We start from the raw sequence: 14351 nt of genomic DNA, 5'->3' as shown, positions 1-14351 counted from the left end.
ACACCTGGACACATCTAGTTTATCTGTCAGTTAAATTCCTCAGGTTATGATCTTGATTCAGACGGGCATAGCACATGTCACAGTTAGGAGGGATACCTCTGGCAACAACAACAACCTCACCACAATTTAAGTAGGCAGAGCTCTGCTGCTGCGTGCTGATGTTGCAATGGAACAACCAATTAGCTTTCACTTTTTATCAATGTAAGTTCTTTGGAAGAGTTGGGTGGCAGGATGACGGCCCGCAGGGCCAGAAGGTGATCTAGATATTTTGGCTTCACTTTGGGGAGCTGTCACCATGATCATATTTATATTTAAATACAGTCAGTATTTTCAATGATGAGGTAGAATACAAGACTAAACACACCTGAACATGTGTAGTTTGTCTGTCAGATAAATTCATCAGGTTATGAAATTGATTCAGACAGGCATAGCATATTTGGCACAGTTAAGAGGCATACCTCTGGCAACAACAACAACTCCACCACAATTTAAGCAAATGGAATTTTGTTTGTGGTGATCACAGCATTGATAAATTACATTTTAATAAGATTAAGAGTTGACAGACTGTACTTAGGAACAGCAGTGCTTTGAGCTAAATGCTAGTCACCATGCTAACATGCTCACAATGACAATGCTAACATGCAGATGTTTAGCAGGTGTAATGTTTACCATGTTTACCTTCATAGTTTAACATTTGCTCATTAGCACTAAACAAAAAATACAGCTGATGCTGATAGAAATGTCATTAGTTTTGTAGGTATTTGGTCATAAAGTACTGGGCAAATTAAAGTTTTCCAGCTCAGCTTAGTAATAACAAGGTTATAGCGGGATAATATTCTGATAATAAAGAGATAAAAATAAAATATGGTTATTACCAAAGTAGGTCTTGCTATTAGCAATTGGTATATCTATAGGAAATATTAGAGAATTGTTTGAAACAGGGTACAAGGACCCAGATAACAATGAGGCAGAACTATTTACTGTAGTAATATCATAGTAAAATTTTGGTAAACATATGGTAATTTAGGGTTATATATAAATATATATAAGGTTATATCAGCATAATATTGTGATTAAAAATTGTAATATGATGACATTAATAGTGTAATAACCTAATAATTATGAGATAGTATATATTCATATTTTTAAATTATTATGGGCCACTATTGGCCTAATACCTTCAAAATCACATGAAAATTGATAATTACCAGATTATAATTCTGAAATTCCTCTTCCCTTATATTCCAAAGATTCCCTTTTGTTTTCAGATAATATCGTAACAATTCTACTTTTAACGCTGTGATTTGTCACCTGGAAACACTGTTCTGTGTAATAATCATGAATCAGGGCTGGAAAATGCTAAACTACCTGTTTCTATTTAATTTCATGGTAACATTGAATTAAACTAAAGACCAAGAGGCATAATGATGGAAACACTTGTGGTAGATTCTGTGTAACACCCATGAATCTGTGGTTGAAAATGTATATCTACTCGTTTTTACTTCCACAGTGTCCCAGTGACTTTGAATAATCCACAGACTTCACCATGAACCGTTTTCATTGAAACTACTTTCTTCCAAAGAAATAATCCCTATGAAAATTGTTGGCACTGTTCTGTGGATTATCCAAAAGTTACAGGTACACTGTTTTTGTAAAGCAACCAGTATAATTATTATATTTATGCCTTCCAGAAACTGTTTGAACAAACATGCAGTAAATCCTCCACTGTACATGTATTGTACAGGAAGAATATACATTTCAGTCAAGTTTGTCTGGTAGCCAGCCTCAGTGATTAATGACACTATCACCACATGAACTGCAGTAAAATTAATGATATTTCTCGAGGCGATCCATCTGCTTGAGAGACCGTAGTTGCCATCTTTTGTTACTTAGAAAGATAAACATGAGGTTTTATAACCAAAACTGGGGCACTCAAGCTGTGAGAGAATCAGACAAGGTATTATTTAGAGTGACCGAGTTTGACTCCACTTCAGCAGGGACTAAAATAACATTATGTCAAAGAGTTATGGGAACAGGAGTGCTGTGGAGAAGATATCTGTCTCTCTGTTGAAGCTGAGAGCTCACATTTCCATCTTACACCCGTGTCCTGTGTGAGACATGGGAAACAGACCAGTCATGTAGGACATGACACACTGGAAAAACACCTCAAGGTTTGTCTTTGTCAAATCCTGTTCCTGAGCTGTAAAGATTTTTAAATAACACACACACACACACACACACACACACACACATAGGGGCTGATTCGCAGAGGGTAAAAAAATAAAACAAGCTTAAAAATTGGAGGAAAGCCCCCCTGTAAAAACAATTTACAGTGTGTAATGTAATTTTTCAATGCAATCTGAGAGGTTAGATGACTCAGAGTTCTCGCTTTTAGAGATATAATAAAAACAAGAGTGATAGCCATTGAATTCCCCAAGTACCACAAAGTAGCAGCCATTACGGAAGTCCCCTTGATGTGTTCTGGTCTGTATTTATCCTGCATTAGTGCTGTCAGACAGTCAGTTTACACTTTTAAACAATTACTTTTCACTTGTCTGTGGTCAGGAATCATATCACGTTCTTCTGTGTGGATCTTGTCGGCAGCCTCATCCACTTGGCCTCCTTTAATGCAAAGCATCAGCATCACCAACCACATATTGCTCTGATACGAAAACATGGGAATTGGCTATTATTTTCTCCTATAAAAGAATAGATCGTCTGATGTCCAGGCACTTTGCTTTTGAAGTTATTTTCATTATTTTTGAGGAATTTCCAGAGAACTCTATTTGAGTGATTGGAAATGTGTTTAGTTTAAATAGGAACATTTGTCAACTGAATAGTTGCATGCAATAAAAACGTTTCAAAATAACAGCATCATAAAACTCACAATTAAGAGTGATTACACTGAGTTCTAAATAATAAAAAGCAAACATTTTGTAACAGATTTATGGAAAACATAGTGATATTTTTATTAAAACACATTTCACACAAACAGAAACTGATGCCATTACTGCTGTGAGGGGGGGAATTGTCTGTTGGAGATGGGTCTGGGAGCAATTTCCGTTCACCAGGAGGAGGACATTGGTGTTTCACTCAATGGGGACAATTTAATGTTTCTGTTGTCCAAAACCTTCTGTTGGGGTTAGACAAGTGGATATAATCAATTATTTTCGGAAGGTATGCCATGAATACACATACCTAATCAGACACGGGTCACTTTACATTTTGAAATATGGATTCACCACTTTTTATCCTGGTCAGGCCCAGCTGTACAAACTGAATCCACCTTGAAGTCCTTGCCAGAGGTAAACAAAAGCATACAGGCTGTATTCAGAAAGGATTTAAAACCATAACATGTCCCTGGACTCTAGGACATATTCACAACACATACAAGGCTTTGGATAGGTGTGAATCACCACCCAGCAACCTACACAAACAGTCAAGGGTCAGCTTTGTTTAACAAACACACAGACAGTCATCCTTTTCTAAAATAGAAACCTTTCATATTAATTAAATTCTCAGGGAAATCAGAATAGGTCAAGGGAGGTAAAAGAGGGGTGAAGAGGGGAACACGCAAATAGGGACTGCCCATTTGTCCAAAGGCCCATTATTCCAAAACTCCAATAGTTTGTAAATGTCCCATTGTACCCAAAGCCCATTAGTCCGACGGCCCGTCATCCCAAAAACTAACACCCCCAAAGGTCCATGGCTCTGAAAATACTGCTGCTGTGACTGCTGGCCCTGTCCATGGTGCTGAATCAGTTTGGGGGCGGGGGTGGCGGATGGCACTGCCATTATTTATGGTTAGGTGTTCCGATTAGGCAATTGTACCTCTGTTGTCTTTTGGGATAGGGTAAGAGGGTTAGTATTCCCTAAATGCACTAAAAAGTAAGCATTTTGTAAATAGTATCTTGTTTGCATGTCAAAATAAGATAAGATATTAAGGGTAAAAAACTCCAAGGAGCAATGAACCTTCGGTGCAGTGGGTTTTTGTTTTTGGGATGAGCTTTCAGTCCAATGAGAACTTTTTCAAACTATTGGGGTTTCGAAATAATGGGCTGTCAGACCAATGGCATTGCATCCACACAAAGACTCTTTTGATTTGTTTTTTACTTTTGGTACATTCCTCTGATTTCGACAGTCTAAGGAAAACATTTGGCTGGATAAAGCAGTAGACATCCATTCATCACACTGGAGTCAGATCCAGTGGTGTGACTGATCACTGGTTTCTAGGAGCAAAACAGTGTAGGGGTTACTGTTTGGCTATGAGGCATAATGACATGTTCATTTAAAATTTAGATGGAAAACAAGGGAATATCTAATTTGATTAACTTTGTGAACTCACTGGCCATTTGCCTGAGATCTAAAATTAGTGCAACTGAAAATGGAAAAAGTATGTCGATTTGCTTGGAGCAACGCAAATTGAGGTGAACATGTGTCTGCAAGAAGAAATTGCTTCAACTTGAGCAACAAATTCACGCTTATCCTGAGGCTGTATGATTCCAAATTATAATGCTGCAAAATTATGAATGTAGAAAGACAAAAGAAAGAACTTCTGAGATCAGCAGAGTCTCAACTGTCACAGATACACACTCAACTCACACTCAGCTATCTAATGGTTAGTACACTGGTTGTTTGGGCCAGATAAACATAGACTGCAAAAACATTTGCATTCAGTCTGAACGCACTCCTGGACTGTATGCACTCTGAAAAGTCCTATGCAGAGCAGTTCTTTTCACTCCCAATGGTCTCTCTCTCACACTCACAAAAACACACACACTCTCTTATGTGTACATACATACACACAGTGGGTGGTCAATGCTGCATTTAACTCCAGATGTTAACACTGCAGGCCAGCTCAGAGACTGCCTCACATCTCAGGAAATTTCACCTGTCAATCATCTCTGCGAAAATCACCTCCTCATTTCCTCCATTTCCTCTTTTCTTATCCCCAGATGTTTTTGTGTGCACCAATATGGGCTCACCCTGTGCTGTGTACACAGGCCTCCCATTGTCACTCAATGAAACGTCTCCATGTGGGGCAGCTACTCTCAACCGCTGCCAATGTCAATACTGAATGTACTGTAGCTTAAAAATCTTTTAAGACTTTGAGTGTTTTTTTCCCACTTGTGATCAAGTGTTTGGCAACGCCTCTGTTTTTCTTTTGCCTTCCAATGTCGAGTACCTCTGCCAACACTGACTCTGTGTGATGCGCTGATACAGAGGAAAACACATTCAATTACTGTACACACTTTGGCTTCAGATACATGGATCAAGTTTTGTTTGATGCTATAAATGCTGATGTGGTAGCTCCGGTTTTCTTATGCTGGGACAGATATTAATCATTGACTAGTTTTAGCTTAAATGGGTCAAAACTGTTTTTCTAAATACGGTACAGAGAAAATCAGTGACTGGAATGCAGAATTCCTGCAGTAAGTCGCTGTAAATTGTGCCCTATATAACTTTGTAAATTGCAAATCTAATTTGCAAATTTAATTGTATCCCTGGTCTGAAATACGTTCATGTCTGCAGCCTTGAAATGATCTTAAACCAAATTGAATAAACTTGTTTCTTTTTTTACAGCATAATGGGTGATCATTGCTCTATCATTAAGCATTTGACAAACAGCTCTCCATACATAGATTTCATTACCGTACATGCCTTTTTTTTGGCAAGATACTGTGAGATGGCCTCTGTGAGGACCATATTAGGACTTGTATCTTGAAATGCTGGGAGTCTAAAAACATGGCATTAAAAGGATCCTTCAAAGCCGTTTTGTGGAATGTCATGAAGCACTTGCTCTGGGTATGACCTGGCCCTCTAAAGCACTGTTTAATCCTCTGGAAGTCTGAACTTTTGGCATGAGAGCTGGAGGAGATATATGTTTGACAGGGTTCCCATATGCCATGAAAATCCCTAAATGATGTAGGTTTGAAAAAATTAAGACATTACAAGAGTTTTGAAAATTAATGACCTCTTTTAATATTTTTAGCCCCAAATTCATAAATTTGTCTAAGATGTCATGTTTTAAACATGGCTGGATTAAACGGTAATGCGGCCCTGGGGAAAAGTTAGCTTTGGGCTATTGGCTCTGTGTTTTTGGTAATTTCATTAAGCACAAATTTATTTAGCAATATAAAGTATATGCTAGGGATGCACGACATTGGATTTTTTGCCGATATCTGATATGCCAATATTTCGAACTCATTGTGGCCGATTGCTGATGCCAATACCGATATATGCTCTTTTATTCCAGCTGGCTGAGGAAAATATTATGCATGCAAGCATAGATTGTACTAAGTATGGTCAAGAAAGACAATGTATGAAGGAAGAACTTAGAAAGACTGGAGTTCAGGAGCTTGACATTAAAACTTTAATGAACTTGCCAAGCGGGTGGAGCAGTAGAGTTTTCTTTGAGTTTATTAGACAGACAGGATTAATGTGTAGGATTTAATCTCTGGTCCACACTCCGCTGGTTGCCAACTGCCATTTTAAATCAAAAAGAAGTTTTTTCCAAACAGGGTGGTACATCCTGTCAGTCGAAGTGTTTCCTATCTGTGCAGCCAAGCATAGCAGCTCCGCGACGGACTGTTTCACCCTGACGGTCCCGGTGCTTCCTCCGCAGGCTCCACTTCACTCAGCTGCCTGTCAGACTAGCTGCTTCTTCCCACTTTAACCTGAATAACAAACCGGGGCTCGGTGCTCCAGTTGGATCCACGTGGAGAGCCAGGGCTAACGTTAGCTCAATACACAATGACTGTAGTTACGCTGATAAAACGGAGCAAATACTTCCATGGGCAGCTCAAAACCATTTTGTCTTATATGCTCCAAGACCACGGTAATTGTGAAGCACCACTACAGACAAAGCAGAAATCTTTTGAGCAAACATACTCACTCAAATTCAAACTGAAGGCACAGAAAATAAGAGCCCAATATGATCAATCCACTTTATTGTGGGATGTACATTATTTTATTTTTAAATGCAGCCCTTATTTTACTTGAAATGGGAAAAGACCATTTATTTACTATTGGAGTACTTATTATCTATAACATCTGTATCTAATAGAATGTTAGTTTCTTTCATGTTGTTGGTGTATAGGCCTATAATCATTCACACCTCACATCAACTGTATCTATTAAATTTTGTATGAATGTGTGGAAGTAGCAGCCGGAGGCCAAGCAATTGGCCCATTCCGAACAGGCAGGTTTTGAATAGGCACTGCACTAGTTTATTACTAATATCATAATTACAATTACTAATCACTACAACTACAACATATTATAAACAATACACATGAGAGAAAGGGGAAACTGGTACACAAGGCTATGACTAGTGAATGATTTAAAATGAATGATGCAGAGTTATAGGAGCTGGTACAACAGCTTAGTTCCGAATTGCCAATTGATGTTGCAAATTATGAAAGCCCAAGGGTTTAAGCAAGTCAGTGGAGGTATGTAAAGATACTTGCTTGCTCGCTGGGGTGGATTCTTGCAGAGAGTGGAGTTAGATGTGCTGGGGTGAGAAGCTGGGTTCTGGATCTCAAAATGATGAATATGTCACTGGAAGAGAGAACCTGGTTTAGCCCTCCTAGTTTTGATTGTTAATTCATGACTCTAGATTTTGAGGCTTCACCTCCTATTGTTCCGAATCATATCTTCAGACTAGCAAAAAGCAAACTTCCAACCAGCATGGCAAAAGTGCAGGAAGACAAAAAAAGCAAGACAAAGACAAAAAGCAAGAAGCCTGGTTTCTCAGATAAGAGATTATTTTAAAGTTTCGGTCTGCCCGCCCAGAAGATGCATACTGGCCAATCACAAGGATTGCAGAGTTCTGTGGGGGGGGGGGGGGGTGTCAGTCCCCTCCCCTTTTAATCAAAATTGTTAGTCTTACAACAATTGCCTGATTTCTATTTTTGCATTTTTGATAATAGCTTTATCATTTTGACAGTGAAACAAGCAGGGTGGTACTAAATATGACATTAGTTTTATCAAAGATAATGGAATTATGTTAGTGGTACAGTTCCTAGCTTAAAGGCAGTCAATAAAAGTCTAACTAAACATATTGTTACATACACACACATACATTATATTAATTGTCCTTAGACAAAATGTTCATGGGTTGTCAGTCCTTTGTTCTCTTTGATCTGACTGCAAATGGAATTAGAGTTCACAGTAGGATTAAACTTGGTGCCAGCTAGTCTCTGTAGGTGACTGGCTCTTAGGCCCTGTTTACACCTGGTATTAACATCCGTCTCGGGTGTTCAGATCACAAGTGGACAGCTCTAAATACAGGTGTAAACGCACCAAAGACGCATTGAGGATGGATAACAGGATAAACAAATTAATTTGTTTTTCATGTGAATCAAAAAATGTTTTTCCCGTTCCCCTAATCAGTTTCCTTCTTCAAATCAACAATTAGAATAGTAATTAAACCAAAACCAGAAACTAACTTGTTTTTCACTTGTCTGTCTAAAAAAAATATTTCAGAGGCTAAACGTTGCTGGATAGTGTCTTCCTTCCTGTCAAGTTGATAATGACAGTTTTTAGTTTTGCTGCGCTGCTCAACATGATGAGCTCAGGATTTATCAGGAGGGCGACTGCTTTACTCCAAACAGTATGAACCTGGACTGTGTGTTTGTAACAGTGACCTAGTGGATGTGTAGAAGAAAACAGAACATTATTAACATTAGATCCTGACTGATCCTGTTGGCGTGTCAGAGATTTAAATAATCAATGAAGTTATGCTGCTGTGTCTTGTGCATAAATGCGCACAGCTTCTCCCAATGAAGAGACGCAGCTGCAGGGAGATCACTGCATATAACTCTCTCTCTCTCTCTCGGCAACCTGGTTCTCTCGCCGTTTAATAACAAACGAATTTGGTCTTTGCGAACGGAAATGATGTTCGTGTTTATTTGCATATAGAGCGGGGAAGTAACATCCGATCACAAGTGGTCACTCAAGACGCATGTGGAGCCGCAGGTTAATGCCAGGTGTAAACAGACATACTTAAAGCTGTCCACTTGTGATCGGATCACACAAGACAGATGTTAATACCAAGTATAATCAGGACCTTAGAGTCTTGAAAGGGCAAAGGTGGTTTGGGTCAGTGGTCTGGTTTAGTGGCCATGTAGGGCAAAAGCGATCTTCTTATCTTATTGTTGCTGTTTGCAGGATGCTGTAAATCTCACTGATGTCTTGTTAGCCAACATTCCTGTGGGGTTGAAGAAAGAGCTGGTCCAGTTGTTGGTACCATCAGTATTTGAAGCAATGAGGGAACATTTTCTACATAATGCAAGGAGACATTAACCAGTAGCCTCTTGTTCTCCTCTGAGACTCCCCAAATACACAAGCTTTTCTTTCATTCAGTCAGTTATCCTTTGACAGTTTCGTAGCTTAAAAGATACTATCAGCCCCATACCATTTAAAACTAGATTGCACTGAGCAGAGCCCAAACCTCCTCCACCACTGAACAGTTCTCACATGGCCTCCTTCATGTTTGTTTGTTGTTTCTCTTTCATTTTCTGATAAAATAAGTCAACATTCACACTTGAGTTGCAACAATCACACCAGCACTTAATGCAGCTTAATAATGACTGCCAAGAAGAAAAACATGATTTACTGTTGGTTGGAAATCGACACATCTAATCACCTGATCAAAGGCTATCTATCCACCAGATTCCAGCCAAATCACTTCATACATTTTTGAGATATCATGAGAAGTAACACATAAATTTGGGTGAAAACAAAACCTCCTTTGAACTTTTTTGGCCTTGTGTCAGCTTCTATCACTATTATTTAGACTGAAAGGGTGAGCTCCAGTCAGAAATACAGTTACAAGAATGAGCTTGATTGACAGTTGCCAAATCTCATTGACTCCTCTTATCCTTGTTGTCATCCTGCCATCTGTAAACACTTGTGACCTGTGACCTTCAGGCTGTCAGCAGGCTTTAGTAATGTATGAAAACCCTCAAATAGCTTTCAGTGCCTTAGTTCAAGATCTCATGAACTACTCAGCACGAACATCACACACCCCCCACCCCCGCCCCACATCACCACCACACACACACAGGTGTAAATACAGGATTGAGAGGAAAAGCAGGCAACAAGGCAGTGTTGTCCATCGCTGAAAGAATCCTATTTCCCAAAATAATCCACTGCCTTGTCTTGCTAGTCAAGCATGCAACAGGGATATAAGTTAAGACCCAGGCTAAGCAGTTATGCTACCTGTAAGCGTAGTTTCAACAGGTTGAAAGAAAGTACAAAAGCATTTATTGTACTAGAACTTTTCTTTTTGAGGTCTGGTAACATTGTTTGCAGAGCAAAGAAGGGATGCCACAAAATCTGAGAATATGTTAAGAGTATTGTGACAATCAACAATTCTTGAAACCATTAAGAGACCAAAGCTGGTCCAAGATGTTTATTTGAGTTTTTATCCCTATATGCAATTGATGTTCATATTATAACAGAAGGTTTTAGGAGTGGTTCTCACTGGTTTCAAGGGATATACCTCCCACAATGCCTCTCCTTGTAATTATCATCCTGGCTGCTCTTACATTCACCTTTGCCATGTTCCCCTACTAATACTGTCTGGAGCTGTACGTTGGTATGACATCACAGATTAGACAAGTTGGCGAGGTCTGCACTTTTAGCTCTGGCTGTAAGAGGAGGAGCAAAAGAGCCATTGGAAACAGCACAGAAGAAAAGCATCTTTGTTTGTAATTACTAACAGGAAAATTTAATGGAAACCTCATTGTGCCGAATGTTTGGAGGCTCAAGCAATCAACAAACTGATATTTACCTAATAATAATAATCCTTTTTGTAATGTTTTTTAAGACAGATTCTTTGGGCAGCAAACCTCAGAAAGTATTTATGGATGTGATATGGATCATTTAAACTTATGTGCAATGACAGAAGTAAATAAAGTTTAGATGAACTGAATTTTACAGATGTTTATTGCTGCTCACTCCCACTTTCTGTGCGCCAATCTGCCTGAGGCTTAGGGTGAATCGTGAGAAGCAGTCTTTCATTCACAGAAAATTGCACTTTACAATCAAGTGAGAATATGAGCACACATTCAGTCAGCACATTGAAGGCGTTGCTGATCTGCTCTCCTCTGCAGCCTGACAAGTGGTAAGCTCCTCTTAGAATAGGAGATTACAGCCTCAAATCCCAGCTCTGCATGTATGTACATCTCCTTAAGTCAGCTTTACCCCTCTGTAAAACCCCTGGGTCATTAGAGACAGCACATTTTGCTGCTCCCTCCTACAGCTTCCCTCACCTGCTTCATATTAATAACAGATCAAAAACTGCTGGAGGTGCTGCTTCAAGAGGGGTGCGTGTCTGATCACACCTCCTGGTGGGAGGACACAATGTGTAGAAGTTATCTCTTGCCTAGGGACGATGGGGTCACTGGGAGACAGAGGGGTCGTGGATAATCATGGGAGGTCTAATTGATGTCGTCACATTTTGTGACAAGCTTTGGTGAGAAATAATCAGTAGTGGATGACCTCATGACTTGATCTGGATTGCTTGCAGTGTGCCATGACTTGGCTGACATCACTATCATTTCCATCAAAGTCGACTGGCAACAAAGTACGCTAAGGTTAAAACTTAACTTGTCTTTAAAATTTTCTGTAAGAATAGAACAGTCTCATCAGCATAAATCATAAACTGAGGCTGCAAGGTTGAAAAGAAACCCTGTAGATCTGTCCTACACCTGACTTGGGTTGTCATATTAGAAATGTATAAAATATTTTGCTTCTGCTTTTTGAAGTAAATGTTTCCCAAGAACATATTTAGTCCCAGAGTCAGTCAGTGTACATATCCACCTTTTGAGTTCTTAGTCATTAGCATAAACAAGTACAGCCAGTGTAGTCTAATTTTTTTCTGCATCCTTAAGACTTCTTTAACTGTGGAACTCCCAAACTCTTTTTGCATCTTGCCTTAATACCCAGAGAAGTGGCATTTATCTGGGTGTTGAGAGAAATTTCGTACTCACTCCATTTAAGAAGTTACAAGAAATGTTTAAGTAAAGAGTTCAGACATTCTCAAGTTTTGAGCCAATGCTCTAGTTTGCCAACCATGTAGGGATCAATCTTAACACAAGACAAGTATGTCGATATTGAACTTGGATTACATTCATTGAAGTTTTTTTACATCCATTGCAGATGTTTTAAAAATTATTTCTTTAATATCTGCAGATGGCAATGCGATATAGTTATGGGGAAATATGGTCATAGCTTTTAAAAACTGTTGTTAAGGTATGGTTAGGGTGAGGCAACTAAGACACTTGGTTATGGTTAGGGATCGATTGTGGTTATGGTTAATAAAAACTAACGAAGGCATTGGATGTAAATCATGAGGTGTAAAATCATCTAATATGAATGTATGTCTTAGGGATACTGGGATAATAAGAACTGGCGCTCTGCAGTACAGAATAACCAACAGAATAAGTGCATGCAAGAGATCTTCCACAATGCTACTGAATGAAGAAAACATACACACTTGATCCTGTGTAGCAAGCTTCTCATCGCTCATAACCCGATGCAACCAAAAGAAGACAGTCACACTCTTATTCAGTGCTCCCAGCATGTTTTAATCTGGTAAATATAGATAACCAGTGCTTCAGAATGACTGAAATCAGTGCTTGAGTTTGGTTCACCTCCAACTGTAGAAAACATGCCTGTTTGCTTTGAGTTCACAAAGTTCAGTGTCATAATACCAAAGGCCCAGACCAGACATTTAAAGAACCTAATAAAAGTTGCATGAGAGCTTTATATAGACTGTCCAGTATCTGAACATGACAGCTCAGACACTTACAGTCTGAGAGATGCAACTGTCCTCCAAAATACAGATGCTGGTCTGGATGAGTAGGTAATCTGAGGTTTGTGACCAAATCCTGGACCATCTACAGTATGTGCCTTAAAGCAAGGCACTTAAAGGGAAAATCCACCTTCATATGTCCACTGAGGGCTTCCTTTGTGCTGGATACCACACTTTCAAAATCTGTCAATACATTTCCCAAATTATTCACTGTTATCTGCTCTGTCATTCATTCATTTAACATTGGCATTACTACTAAACTGCTGAAAGGAATCGCTCAACATTTTGGGAAATATGCTTATTTGCTTTCTTGCTGACAGTTAGATGAGAAGATTGATACCACTCTGTACGGTAAATATGAAGCACAAAGACTGGAAACAAGGGGAACAGCTAGCCTAGCTCTGTCAAGTGGTAACAACTGCCTACCAACACCTCTAAAGCATACTAATTAACATGTTATATTTAACTTGTACAAAAAGCGCGTTGTAAAATCATGTAAAATAGACACCTTGCAGTTTTACGTGGGGGTTGTGCTGGACTATTTCTTGGACGGAATTAGTAATTTCCTGGAGTCTTGTCATCACCGCAAGGTACTGTAAACAACGGAGGCCCCAAAACATTGTCTTACACATAACCCCCACTAAAACCACAATGTGTCATATGGATAGTGGTCTGTAATTTGGTCAAGCTGTGATGGATAACAGAATGGTTAGCAATAATGCTAGCTCATTGTCAGAAAACATAAAATGGTATAAAAGGGTTGTGTTCATATGTCGATGTTGTTTGATTTGGAGGGTGATTGTGAGTAGCGTGATTGTGGGAATCATTATGATGTGTTTTTCTGGTCAAGAGAGTTCCCTCTTCCTCAACAAGTCTTGTTGTTTTACTACCTGATCTATTTTCTGCTACTGTGGGTGTTTAAGTTATTAACTCTGCCTTGAGTGTGACAAATTTTTCCAAATACCATTGCTGACCATTGATGCCCAATCGCAGCTTTAGCAATAAGCTCTTACTCTTTGATAATGTTTGTTTGACACCAGAATCTGACATTGGAGTTTTAGGTCACTGAAACTGAAATTTTCTGCTGTCAAACTTCACAGGAGTTCCTGGAAACATCTGGACATGATGGCACATTTGGGCAATGATCCAGAAGAAGAATGATTCACAACAAGAAAGTGGACACCATATCTTGAATGAACAGAAAAGGTACATCACTTGTAGCCATTTCTTTTTAAATGTGTTTAAAGGTGGATTTTTCCTTTAAAACCCAAATATTCATTGACAAAGATCAAATGCATGCCAAACCAATCCTCCCTTGATGATGGTTTGAAAAATACAAACCATTATCAACAAAACATGTGTGCAGTATCTTCAAATGCAGTACAGTACCTTCTTCAATCTGACAGTAGTTCTCTGACCTTTCCAGGCACCCTGGGAATGCTTCAATCCATAAACATTATATATCCATTTTTGAAAAACTTTATTCCTGAAAATCACCCCATTTTGTAACAACACAGTGGAATCTGTT

Source organism: Thunnus albacares, chromosome 23 (assembly GCF_914725855.1).
Source record: "Thunnus albacares chromosome 23, fThuAlb1.1, whole genome shotgun sequence".
Lineage (NCBI taxonomy): Eukaryota > Metazoa > Chordata > Actinopteri > Scombriformes > Scombridae > Thunnus > Thunnus albacares.
This window is presented reverse-complemented; position numbering follows the sequence as displayed.